Raw genomic sequence first — 13,764 nt, 5'->3', positions numbered from 1 at the left:
AAAGCAAAGGCTCATTAGGTGGATATTGTTGCTACAAGAATTCCACTTAGAGATTAGAGACAAGAAAGGAGCGGAAAACTTGGTGGCGGATCATTTATCAAGGTTGGTGAATGAAGAGGTAACAAACAAAGAAGAAGAGGTTTTGGAATCATTCCCGGATGAAAAGTTGTTCATGGTGGAAGAAAGGCTGTGGTTTGCTGACATGGCTAATCATAAGGCATCGGGTTGGATGCCGGAAGATTGGAGTAAAAGTGCAATAAAGAAGTTTCTCCATGATGCCAAATTCTATGTGTGGGATGATCCATACTTGTTCAAAATTGGTGTGGATGGTGTGCTAAGAAGATGTGTGACGAGAGAAGAAGCAATGAGAATCTTGTGGCATTGTCATAATTCACCTTATGGTGGGCATTATGGTGGGCAAAGAACGGCGGCAAAAGTTCTTCAATCCGGGTTCTATTGGCCGACGTTGTTCAAAGATGCTTACTTGCATGCACAAAGTTGTGACAATTGTCAAAGAAGTGGTGGAGTGAGTAAAAGGAATGAAATGCCATTGACAAATATGTTAGAAGTGGAAGTGTTTGATTGTTGGGGAATAGACTTTGTAGGACCATTTCCTTCATCTTTTGGTTGTGCGTATATATTGGTTGCGGTTGATTATGTGTCAAAATGGGTGGAAGCGTTAGCGTGTCCAAAAGCGGATGGAAAGACCGTAATCAAATTCTTGAAGAAAAACATTTTTACAAGGTTTGGAACACCAAGGATTCTCATTAGTGATGGTGGCTCACATTTTTGCAACACACAGCTTGAAAAAGTCTTACAACAATATGGTGTGAAGCACAAAGTAACCACGGCCTATCATCCACAAGCTAATGGTCAAGCCGAAGTTTCCAACCGAGAAATCAAAAGAATCTTGGAAAAAACAGTTTCGTCGTCAAGAAAGGATTGGTCACAAAAGTTGGATGATGCTTTATGGGCTTACCGTACGGCATACAAGGCACCGATTGGTTTCACTCCGTTTCAAATGGTTTACGGGAAGAGTTGTCATTTACCTGTGGAATTGGAGCATAAGGCATTTTGGGCCTTGAAGTTGCTTAACTTTGATCCGAAGGCAAGTGGTGAAATGAGAAGATTGCAATTGCTTGAGATGGAAGAATTGCGATTACAAGCCTATGAATCCAACAAAATTTACAAGGAGAAAGTGAAAGGATATCATGATAAAAAGATTGTGGAGAAGGATTTCAAAGAAGGTCAAATGGTTCTATTGTTTAATTCAAGGTTGAAGTTGTTTTCGGGCAAATTGAAATCCAAATGGTCGGGTCCGTTCCGAATCAAAGAAGTAAAAGACTATGGAGCGGTTGTGCTTGAAAATCCGTCAACAAATGAAAGTTGGACCGTCAATGGCCAAAGACTCAAGCCGTATCTTGGTGGTGAAGTCGATCGAAATTCGGAATCCGTTCCGATTTTTGATCCGTAAAGCCGCCTCGGACCGTCGAGCTCACCGACGTTAAACAAAGCGCTAGTTGGGAGGCACCCCAACATTGTAAGTATTCTCTGTTTTATGTGCTTTGGGATGTTTGAAAAGTCAGTGGAGAAAAAATCGGGTGGAGCAGACTGCTGAAAAACCAGAAAAAACCAGATTTTTACTGCTCCGCTCAGCGGACCCCCCTCCGCTGAGCGGACCTGCTAAAAACCAGAAAAAAAAAAAAAGGGCCCAATGGACCAAACCGGTCCAAAGGCCCACTTAGGAAATAGATCTGTGGCTGAGCGGGTTCAGAACCCTAACTCACCACATTTGTGAAATTCATTTGCCTCTACAAGCTCTCTTCTCCATCTCCATCATTTTCAAACTCTCAAGCCTCAATTTTTTTCTTCAATCAAGTGTTGTGCTGTGTTTTTCTGCATTCACAAGGTATGTGTGGTTTAAGGTTGAAATCTTTTGTTTAAACTATATTAGGGTTGTAGATTTATGTTTCTTTTAAGCTTTAGTGTGCTTTGGTAGTATAAGTAAGATTAGATTGTAAAGTATGTTTGATTTTAGTAAGAAATTCTGTGAAGGTTTTTAGATTTAGGTTAGATTGAATTGTAAATGTTAGGGTTTCTTAAATTGGATGTTAATATTCCTGTTGTCTACTGCTTATGTGCTTGCATCCTTGTGATTGAAAGGGGTTTGAAACCCCATGGCTGTTCTGGTGCAGACCTGTTTCTGCAGGTATTTTTGATTTTCTGCGCAGGTCCGCTGAGCGGACCCCCTCCGCTGAGCGGACCCTGCTGAATGCAGAATTTCAATTCTGTTTTCTGTTGGGTATGCAATGGTTTAGGGCCTGGTTTAATACTACCAATGGACTTGTAATATGCTATAAATGTTTCTTTTGACGATGTTTGTTCGATGTTGTGTTGTTTTTTTGTAGATGTCGTCAAGAAGTGATCGGGGAAAGCGAGCTAGGCAATTGGCAGGCTCGAGTTCAGGAGCTGCTCCGCCACCACCCTTTGATTCCCATAGGTTTCTAGGACCAGAGCAGCAGGAGAGGTTTGAGAAATTGGTTGGTCGGAAGATTTGGCCAGAAAATGTGTTTGACCTCCCGCATAGAGGTAACTTTTATCAGTTTCTGGAGAATATCGCGGAACGCCATTGGGAAGCTCTGATTTCTCCAGATACTCAAATCAATGCGGACCTTGTGCGCGAGTTCTATGCAAATGCGATTCCGGTTGAGGGAAGGGTGTACACTTACACGTCCTATGTGAGAGGTAGGGGCATTTCTTTTTCAAGGGATGCAATTAACAATTTTTTGGGAAGACCGTCTCCTCGTGCTGCAGGTGAGAAGTGTGAGTATGCAAGAAAAAAGGCTGCAAAGACTTGGAATATGCAGGAGATTGCTGATCTGCTATCCTTTGAGCACCGAGGGTTCACTCTTAACCCTTCCGGTTATATTCAGAAGATGGACAGGAAGAACATGACTCAAATGGCACAGCTGTACACAGTGTTCCTCCTGAACAATGTCATGCCGAGAAGCCACACATCTGACCTAACCATTGACATGTCTTGTCTTTTGTTTTGGATTATGACAGATGGAGAAGTGGATGTGGCTCAAATAATTTCTGAGGAGATTAGGATTGTGGCTTCAAGTGGGACCAAAAGAGGGACAAAGCCGTCTGCTCAGCTTGGTTTTCCAAGTTTGATTATGGGACTATGTAGGAATGCAGGTGTGGAGTTCCCTAATGTTCCAAGCATGAAATCCACTAGTGTTGTGGACACAGGTTATGTGCATAGGCACTGCTCTCCCAAGCTAGGTGTCCAGCAGCATCCTCAGCCACAGAACATGGCTCCTCCTGCTGGTGGTAGGTATAATGAAGAATTAGCTTGCAGGTACAATTGGGCGTATTTTGATGCCAACAGAAGATCGCAAGCAATGATTCATGATTCTCTGTGCAAGCTCTATCGCCACCAAGTCAACCCGGCGGATGTTCCCTCTTTTCCTACTAATGAGGATTATGAGGCTCATTGTGCATGGCCTGCGGAGAGGCCATTTTTCAGAGAGGGGGATGGTGAAGAGGAAGAAGAGGAAGGAGATGGCATGGAGCAGGATGATGAGGAGGATTGAGGATTTTCAGTGATTTTTTTTATTATTGTTGTTTATGTAGTTTATGTTTAGTTTTATAATACTCTGTTATTTACTTTTATGTTGTTGAACTAGTAGCATAATTTCTAGTACCTTTGTTAGTATTAGTAACTACTTTTGTGCCATCCAGATGAGGATGAGGTTTGTTGTACTTTGGTGGCCGTGGGTGCCACCCGAACATATTTTGTAGGCAACTTATGCCTTTGTTGTTTAAGTATTTGGTTTAAGTAATGTGTGCTTGTGTGGGCAAGTTATGCCCTTGTTGTTATAATATTGTGTTTTAGTAGTAGAATAGTGTACATATATTATATGTTATGGTGTATATAATTTTTTGTGTTTGTCTTGGAATAGAAGTGATGCTCTAAAGAAGAAAAAGTGATAAGGTGTGTCAACATCAAAAATTTGGATGGTGATGATGATATTCTTGATGATGTTCATACCAAGGTAAGTATTTTGTTGCTTTGTAGATTATAAGGTGACTATGAATTAAGGACTTTACACAAAGTTTTGATCACATTGCATTTTAGAAATTTTGTTTGTGTTTGAATCAAAAATAGGACAAAACTAGATAAGTGAGTGGACTTCCATTGTGTACAAAAATAAGAGTGTTCTAGTGATTGATGTTAACTCAAATGATTCATGTTTAATCTTGCTTTGTATGAGACATTAGAGCTTAGAAGGGATCGAGGCAAAATATTTTTGAGTAGTATGAGAAAAACCACCTTAAACAAGGCTACCCGTGAGTGTGTGATCTTTTGTAACCAATTTTGAGCCTAAAATTTTTGTTTTGTCAAGTGACTAAAAGGAAAAAAACAATGAATTTTGATAAAGAGAAGTGATTCACTTGACAATTTCTTTGGTAAACACTTAACCCAATAGTACTTGAACCTTAAATGGAAAGCATTGATGTCTTTATAGATAGAAATGTTTAAAGTTGGGGAGAGATGTTTCTTAAAGATAAAGAAAAGAAAGAATATGGTGGTGCAATGCATTCTTTAAAAAAAAAAAAAAGAGGAAAGACAATGATAAAAGAAAAGAAAAAAAAATTGTGTTAATGGTCTAAAGAAAAGGAAAGGATGCATTGTATGGTGAAAAACAAAAGGGTAACATATTAGTAGTGTTGTACATAAATAATGTTTTCCATGATCATTCACCCTTTTTTTTGTTTCAATGGCCGTGTACATATAATATCACTTGTTTGGAACCCAGGCCAAGTTACAACCAAATGAAGTCCTCAGTGATCTTTGTCTCTATTGTCTCGTGTGCATAGTATAGATGAATATATGAATTGTTTTGGATGTGCATCATTACTAGGGAGTGTGATTTGTCCTTTATGCTATCATGGCAATTGTCCTTCAATTATTTTTGTGAAGTGAAACATAGGTGATTCATTCATGAACATTATCTCTTTAATGCAATTGTGTTAAAAGTTTGTGTTCAGAAAGTGGTTCATAGTCATGTTAGAATCTTGTACAAGCAAGGAAGACTTATCTTGTAGGTATGTAACTCAAGTTTGAACCATTCAATTGATGTTGCTAACCTCATGTGATTCGATGATGTATGTTTTTGAGCTAGCTTTGTTCGAGGACAAACAAAGATCAAAGTTGGGGAGAGTTGTTAGAATCCCATTTGTGCATAGTTTGTATATAAGTTTTGTGGTATTTCTGAAACTCTTGTGCCAAATTTGATTACTTTTTGATATAATAGTATGTAAATAAATAAATTTATGTTTATTTTCTAAATTAAGTTAGTTTATTAACTCTTGTTATGTTTTCTTTAGGTTTTAACAACTTTTGGGCAAGATGGAATGAGAAGAATGATCAAAGCAAGCTTGCAATGAGGATGGAATGCAAAAAGAAGAATTTTTGTGCAAGGAGGTCCGCTCAGCGGAGTCCAAGCGGACCCAGGCAGGGATGCAGCAATTTTTTCCATCAGCAAGTCCGCTCAGCGGAGCTGAAGCGGACATGGGCAGAGAAGAGCAGAAAATTTACCTCCGCTCAGCGGACCTTGAAGACAAAACAGATATTTTTACTGCTCCGCTCAGCGGACCCCCTCCGCTCAGCGGACCTACTTTTTCAACTTTTGTTCTTAGCCACATAAAATTGATGATTAAGCATGGTTAGCTTGCTTCTTATCATAACACACATTTGGAGAGAAAGTTAGGGCAAGAGAAGAAAAGAAAAACCATTAGTTCTTAAGAGAAAATCAAGATTTCCAAACATCTTTCTTAGATCTTCTTGAGTTTGATGTCACTAAATCTTGGTTTGTTGCTTGTTGTTGAGGCTTCCATGGATATGGAGGGCTAAGTTTCATCTTGTGTCAAGATTAGAGGTAGTTAGTTTGTAAATATGTACTTTCTTTGATCTATTATGTATGAACTTGGTTAATGATTAATACATGGTGAATATCTTGTTATTTATGTTTCATTTGTTGTTTTGGATCACTATTGAGAGATATGTTTCAAAGCTAGACCTAAAAGATATTCATCTATCAATAAACAAACTCTAGAGATAGATTTGTGAGTTGATATTCACAAGTATCAAGCTTTTAAGATTATCATGTTGATTGTCGGCATGAGAGATCATCTGACGGTGAATATGATAATAATCACGATATTGCTTTAGAGATAAACAGTATCGAGAGGATACGTGATTGTATTAATCATGAATAGGTTCATATATATAATCATTAGAGTACATATGAAGCAAACTAATGAACACTAATCTTGACACAGTTTTACCAAATCGTTTTTAAACCCGAATTTATTGTCTTTAATTTCTTTTAATGCTATTTATCTTTCATGATACTAAACACATCCAGAGCCTTAACTCAAAATACACTAAGCTGTAGAATGGCGATAATATCGCATCAATCCCTGAGGAGACGATACTAAAAATACTTATCCTACACTTTCTAACAACTACGGAGAAGATTAAGATGATTCAAGAGAAGATGAAAGCTTCTCAGAGTCGTCAAAAGAGCTATTATGATAAAAGGAGGAAGACACTTGAGTTTCAAGAGGGAGATCATGTGTTTATGAAGGTTACTCCTATGACGGGTATTGGTCGAGCTTTGAAGTCAAAGAAGTTGACTCCGCGTTTTATTGGACCATTCCAAATTTCGGAAAGAGTGGGAGAAGTGGCATATCGTATTGCGTTACCGCCAATGCTTGCCAACTTGCATGATGTATTTCATGTGTCTCAATTGAGGAAATACATTTCGGATCCGTCCCACGTGATCCAAGTGGATGATGTGCAGGTTAAAGACAACTTAACGGTTGAAACGTTACTTGTGAGGATTGAAGATAGAAGACTGAAGCAATTGCGGGGCAAGGAAATAGCTTTAGTCAGAGTAGCTTGGGGAGGACCAGTTGATGGAAACGTCACCTGGGAGTTAGAAAGCCAGATGAAAGATTCCTATCCGGAACTATTTGCTTGAGGTATGTTTTCGAGGACGAAAACTCTTTAGTGGGGGAGAGTTGTAACATCCCGAAAATTCTTATTTAATTAATTTAATCAAGTTTTAAATTAATTATGGGAAATTAACATTTTGTTGAATTATGGGGAAAAATAATGAAATGTTAAGTCATTGGGCCATGCGGTGGAATTAGTAAAGTGGGGGTGTAATTGTGTAAGAGCCCATTTCTAATTTTATGTTTTTCATAAAATAAAGGAAAACAAGAAGAGAAGGAAAAATTAGAACGTGGAAACCAGAAGCTGTGAGAAGAGGAACTGAAGAACGTGAAGGAGAGCCAAAGAGGAAGAGGAACCAATTCAAGAATTTGACTAAGGTAAGGGGGATTCTTCTCATTAACCTCTATTATGGGTTGTATGAATGATTCGATGGAATTTGTATGTTAGGATTTCGAATTGGATTATATGTCGGGTTTGGGGTTTTGGGGTTTATAGAACTTTGATTCAATTTAGGTTGTGAATGGTGATGAATAATGATGTTAAACATGATTAGAAGTATGTGTAAACGTGCAATTTATGTCGTATGTGTGGTTTATTTTTCTGAAATTCGTACTGGTATGATTTGAGAGTATTTGGGAGGTATAGAATGCTGTTTTCTGCAGGTTGGGGTTTCTGAAATCACCGGTTCGCGCCGCGTGCACAGGGTGGCGCTGCGAACAGGTGGGCTGAATGTCAGGATGTTTTGATACGCACAGGTCGTGCCGCGTACCTGTGTTGGCGCCGCGAAGGCGTAACTTTTTCCTCGCTTCGCGCCGCGTGTAGGTGTTGGCGCCGCGAAGGCGTAACTTTTTCCTCGCTTCGCGCCGCGTGTGGATGTTGGCGCCGCGTGCTGTGCTGTTTGGGATTTTTGTTAAAGTTTAACGATGTATAACTTTTTAACTGTTAGTCTGTTTGATGTGCCGTTTCGAACATAGTGAGGCTAATTCAGTAATATATGCAATAAAATATTGTTTGAGTTGTGATTCGAATTTAATTTAAACACTTGATTTAATTGGTTGTGGTGGTTTATATTGTTATTGCATTGGTTGATGATTATGATTGTTCAGTTGTTTGGTGTTGATGATTAGCATGCGGTATGTGATGCATGCATTTCATAATCATGTTGTGGGTTGTATCCCTTATGGTGGTGGGACAGCGGTAGCTAATTCCCATTGTGTGGAATTGGTGAGAGAAGTAGCCGAATCTTTATGGTGGGGGATCGGTGAGATGGGTTATCCCATGTTTGGTACCACGTGCATTTAGTTGCATTGCATTAGGTTGTTGTGTATAATTGTAACATGAATGGAAGTTGTCCAATGTTATAATTTGTGTGTATTTTGGTATGAATGTTGCTATATTATCTGAATATAATTGATTTGGGTGAATAATGTATGGATGAAGTTGTATTGTTTATATACCCATAACATTTGTTAATGCGAATGAAACTCACCCTTACTGTTGTTATTTTTCAGATTGAGGAGTAACTTGTGTACTTGGTGAGGATTAGCTCGTCAAGTAGTTCATTAGAGTCAGTTGGGTCTGTGTCATGCTCTGGTCGTGTAACACCGGGAACGTTATTTTAGAATTGGCTGATAAACTTCTGTTTTGTTTATGGTTTATGGTTGAATTATGAGTCTTCGACTCCAGATGTTTGATTATTCAGTTGTTAAGAATATTCCGCTGTGTTAACATGCTACCTGAATAATTTTTGGTTTATCGTTCCTTTATGGCATGACATTGAATATTGTTTATTTTGTTGGCGTTGTAATACTCTTCTTCATGTTTTACTCTGATTTTAATGTTAATTTCCGCGGGGTTTAGAAGGGTGTTACAATAGTGGTATCAGAGCATAGTCGGTCGTTTGAGTCAGAGTCTTAGTGTTGGTTATTCGTTCGTATACGATTAGTGTAAAGTTGACACTGTCGATACTTCTTGTTCTAATGAATATTGTCTGATATTTAGCAGAACAATGGCCGGAAGAGGAGGAAGAAATGACGACGCGATTGCTGAGGCTCTGGGCATGATTGCTGGTGTATTAGGAGGGAATGCCAATGGAGCTGGTATTGGTGCTGACAGACAGCTGAATAGCTTTCAGAGGAACAATCCTCCGTTGTTCAAGGGCACGCACGATCCCGAAGGAGCTCAGAGGTGGCTGAAGGAAATCGAAAGGATCTTCAGAGTGATCGATTGTGCTGAAAATCTGAAGGTGAGGTATGGGACTCACATGCTGTCTGAAGAAGCTGACGATTGGTGGATGGCTAGTAGAGATGAACTTGAATCTGCAGGTGTAGCGATCACTTGGGCTGTATTCAGGCGAGAATTCCTGAGGAGGTACTTTCCTGAGGATGTTCGGGGCAGGAAAGAAGTTGAGTTTTTGGAGCTGACACAAGGTAACATGACGGTGCCGGAGTATGCTTCAAAGTTTGTTGAGCTGGCCAAGTACTATGTCTACTATAACAATGATGAAGCGAGCGAATTTTCGAAATGTGTTAAGTTCGAGAATGGTCTCCGTGATGAAATTAAGCAGGGAATCAGGTACCAGGGGATTCGTCGGTTTATAGATTTGGTGGACTGTAGTAGGATCTATGAAGAGGATAACCTCAAGCTGAAGTCATCGCACTCTCGCGAGTTAGTTGACAAGAAAGGGAAGAAGCCTATGGACCGTGGCAAACCATATGGTAGAGGTAATTATAAAGCTGGAAGTTGGAAGAAGCCTAGTGGGGGAGACTCTAGTGCTCCTGTTAATTGCTTTAAGTGTGGGGAACCTGGACATCGTGTTCACGAGTGCAAAAGCGAAGAGAAGAAGTGCTACAGGTGTGGTAAAGCAGGCCACATTGCTGTTGACTGCAAGGGAAGGACGGTGACTTGTTATAACTGCGGTGAAGAAGGTCACATTAGTCCACAGTGTCCTAAGCCAAAGAAGAATCAAGCTGGGGGTAAAGTTTTCGCTTTATCAGGTTCAGAGACTACTCCAGAGGATCGATTGATTAAAGGTACGTGTTATATCCATGGCACTCCTTTAATTGCAATAATAGATACTGGAGCAACTCACTCGTTTATTTCGTTGGATTGTGCTAAACGTCTGAACTTGGAAATATCTGATATTCATGGAAGTATGATCATTGACACTCCTGCGTCGGGTTCAGTGACTACTTCGTTTGCCTGTTTGAACTGTCCAATTGATATTTTTGGTAGAAAGTTCGGAATGGACTTAGTGTGCCTTCCGTTGGAACAACTTGATGTCATCCTGGGTATGAATTGGTTGCAATTTAATCGTATTCATATCAACTGTTTCACGAAGATGGTTATTTTTCCGGAAGATGTCGGTGTTGAGGGTGTAGCAGTGACTGCTAGACAAGTGGATGAAGCAATGAAGGACGGGGCTGCCGTGTTTATGGTGATTGCATCCATGGAAGTGAAGAAGAAAGTGGTGAGTATAGACTTACCGGTAGTATGTGAATTTCCAGAAGTTTTTCCAGAAGATGTAAGAGAGTTACCGCCAGAGAGGGAGGTAGAATTTGCTATTGAGTTAGTTCCTGGAACTAGTCCGGTGTCGATGGCGCCGTATCGTATGTCGGCATCTGAGCTAGCAGAGTTGAAGAGTCAGCTAGAAGAGTTACTGGAAAAAGAATTCATTCGTCCTAGTGTGTCGCCGTGGGGTGCGCCGGTGTTGTTGGTAAAGAAGAAAGAAGGTTCTATGAGATTGTGTGTGGATTATAGACAGCTGAATAAAGTTACTATCAAGAATCGGTATCCATTACCGAGGATTGATGATTTGATGGATCAATTGGTTGGTGCGAGTGTGTTCAACAAAATTGACTTGAGGTCGGGATATCATCAGATTCGGGTGAAGACGGACGATATTCAGAAAACGGCATTTAGAACAAGGTATGGCCATTACGAATATACAGTGATGCCATTTGGAGTAACTAATGCACCGGGAGTTTTCATGGAATATATGAATAGGATCTTTCATCCTTACCTGGATCAGTTTGTGGTGGTATTTATAGATGATATTCTAATATATTCTAAGAGTGAAGAAGAACATGCAGAGCATCTAAGAGTGGTATTAGGACTAGTGAAGGAAAAGAAACTTTATGCGAAACTGTCAAAGTGTGAGTTCTGGCTAAGTGAAGTAAGCTTTCTTGGGCATGTAATTTCTAAAGATGGTATTGTCGTTGACCCAACGAAAGTAGAAGCAGTGTCTCAATGGGAAGCTCCGAAGTCAGTTTCCGAAATCCGTAGTTTCCTTGGTCTTGCGGGTTACTATAGAAAGTTCATTGAAGGTTTTTCAAAGTTAGCGTTGCCGTTAACTAAGTTGACTAGGAAGGGTCAAGCATTCATCTGGGATTCGAAATGTGAAGAAGGATTCCAAGAGTTGAAGAAGAGGTTGACTAGTGCGCCGATCTTGATTTTGCCGAATCCGGCGGAATCTTTTGTGGTATATTGTGATGCTTCGTTGTTGGGATTAGGAGGTGTACTAATGCAGAATCAACAGGTAGTCGCTTATGCGTCGAGACAACTCAAAGTGCATGAGAGAAACTATCCGACTCATGACTTAGAATTGGCAGCAGTGGTATTTGTGTTGAAGTTGTGGAGACATTATCTGTATGGTTCGAGGTTTGAAGTGTTTAGTGAATCACAAGAGTCTGAAGTATCTCTTTGATCAAAAAGAGCTGAATATGAGGCCAAGGAGGTGGTTAGAGTTCCTTAAGGATTATGATTTTGGGCTGAATTACCATCCGGGTAAAGCAAACGTGGTTGCCGATGCTTTGAGTAGGAAGTCCTTGCATATGTCTATGCTGATGGTAAGAGAATTGGATTTAATTGAACAATTCCGAGATTTGAGTTTAGTATGCGAAGACACTCCTGTCAGTGTTAAGTTGGGAATGCTGAAGCTGACTAGTGGTATTCTGGAAGAAATTCGAGAAGGTCAGAAAGCTGATGTAGAATTGGTGGACAAGTTGACTCTGATTAACCAAGGCAAGAGAGGTGAATTCAGAATCGACGAGAATGGTATTATAAGGTTTGGTAATCGTGTTTGTGTCCCTAATGTTTCCGAATTGAGGAAGAGTATTCTCGAAGAAGGACACCGTAGTGGATTAAGTATTCATCCTGGTGCTACCAAGATGTATCATGACTTGAAAAAGCTGTTTTGGTGGCCTGGAATGAAGAAAGAAATTGCCGAGTTTGTGTATTCTTGTTTGACTTGTCAGAAGTCAAAGGTTGAACATCAGAAGCCATCTGGATTTATGCAACCGATGTTTATTCCTGAGTGGAAATGGGATAGCATATCAATGGATTTTGTTTCGGGTTTGCCGAGAACTGTTAAGAATTGCGAAGCTATCTGGGTCGTGGTAGACAGATTGACGAAGTCTGCACATTTTATACCAATAAGAATGGATTATCCGATGGAAAAGTTGGCTCAATTGTATATTGAGAAGATAGTTAGTCTACATGGTATTCCTTCGAGTATCGTGTCAGACAGAGATCCAAGATTTACGTCGAAGTTCTGGGAGGGTTTGCAGAAGGCTTTGGGTACTAAGCTGAGACTAAGTTCTGCTTATCATCCGCAGACGGATGGACAGACTGAAAGGACAATTCAGTCGTTAGAAGACTTGTTACGTGCTTGTCTGTTAGGAAAAGGAGGTGCTTGGGATAGTTATCTGCCTTTGATTGAATTTACCTACAACAACAGTTTTCATTCGAGTATAGGTATGGCTCCGTTTGAGGCATTGTATGGTAGGAGATGTAGAACTCCATTGTGTTGGTACGAAGCTGGTGAGAGTGTTGTGATTGGACCAGAAATTGTACAACAGACTACGGAGAAGATTAAGATGATTCAAGAGAAGATGAAAGCTTCTCAGAGTCGTCAAAAGAGCTATTATGATAAAAGGAGGAAGACACTTGAGTTTCAAGAGGGAGATCATGTGTTTATGAAGGTTACTCCTATGACGGGTATTGGTCGAGCTTTGAAGTCAAAGAAGTTGACTCCGCGTTTTATTGGACCATTCCAAATTTCAGAAAGAGTGGGAGAAGTGGCATATCGTATTGCGTTACCGCCAATGCTTGCCAACTTGCATGATGTATTTCATGTGTCTCAATTGAGGAAATACATTTCGGATCCGTCCCACGTGATCCAAGTGGATGATGTACAGGTTAAAGACAACTTAACGGTTGAAACGTTACCTGTGAGGATTGAAGATAGAAGACTGAAGCAATTGCGGGGCAAGGAAATAGCTTTAGTCAGAGTAGCTTGGGGAGGACCAGCTGATGGAAACGTCACCTGGGAGTTAGAAAGCCAGATGAAAGATTCCTATCCGGAACTATTTGCTTGAGGTATGTTTTCGAGGACGAAAACTCTTTAGTGGGGGAGAGTTGTAACATCCCGAAAATTCTTATTTAATTAATTTAATCAAGTTTTAAATTAATTATGGGAAATTAACATTTTGTTGAATTATGGGGAAAAATAATGAAATGTTAAGTCATTGGGCCATGCGGTGGAATTAGTAAAGTGGGGGTGTAATTGTGTAAGAGCCCATTTCTAATTTTATGTTTTTCATAAAATAAAGGAAAACAAGAAGAGAAGGAAAAATTAGAACGTGGAAACCAGAAGCTGTGAGAAGAGGAACTGAAGAACGTGAAGGAGAGCCAAAGAGGAAGAGGAACCAATTCAAGAATTTGACTAAGGTAAG

The sequence above is a fragment of the Vicia villosa genome, unplaced genomic scaffold, assembly GCF_029867415.1.
Source record: "Vicia villosa cultivar HV-30 ecotype Madison, WI unplaced genomic scaffold, Vvil1.0 ctg.000250F_1_1, whole genome shotgun sequence".
Taxonomy (NCBI): domain Eukaryota; kingdom Viridiplantae; phylum Streptophyta; class Magnoliopsida; order Fabales; family Fabaceae; genus Vicia; species Vicia villosa.
Note: the sequence above shows the minus strand (reverse complement) of the source record.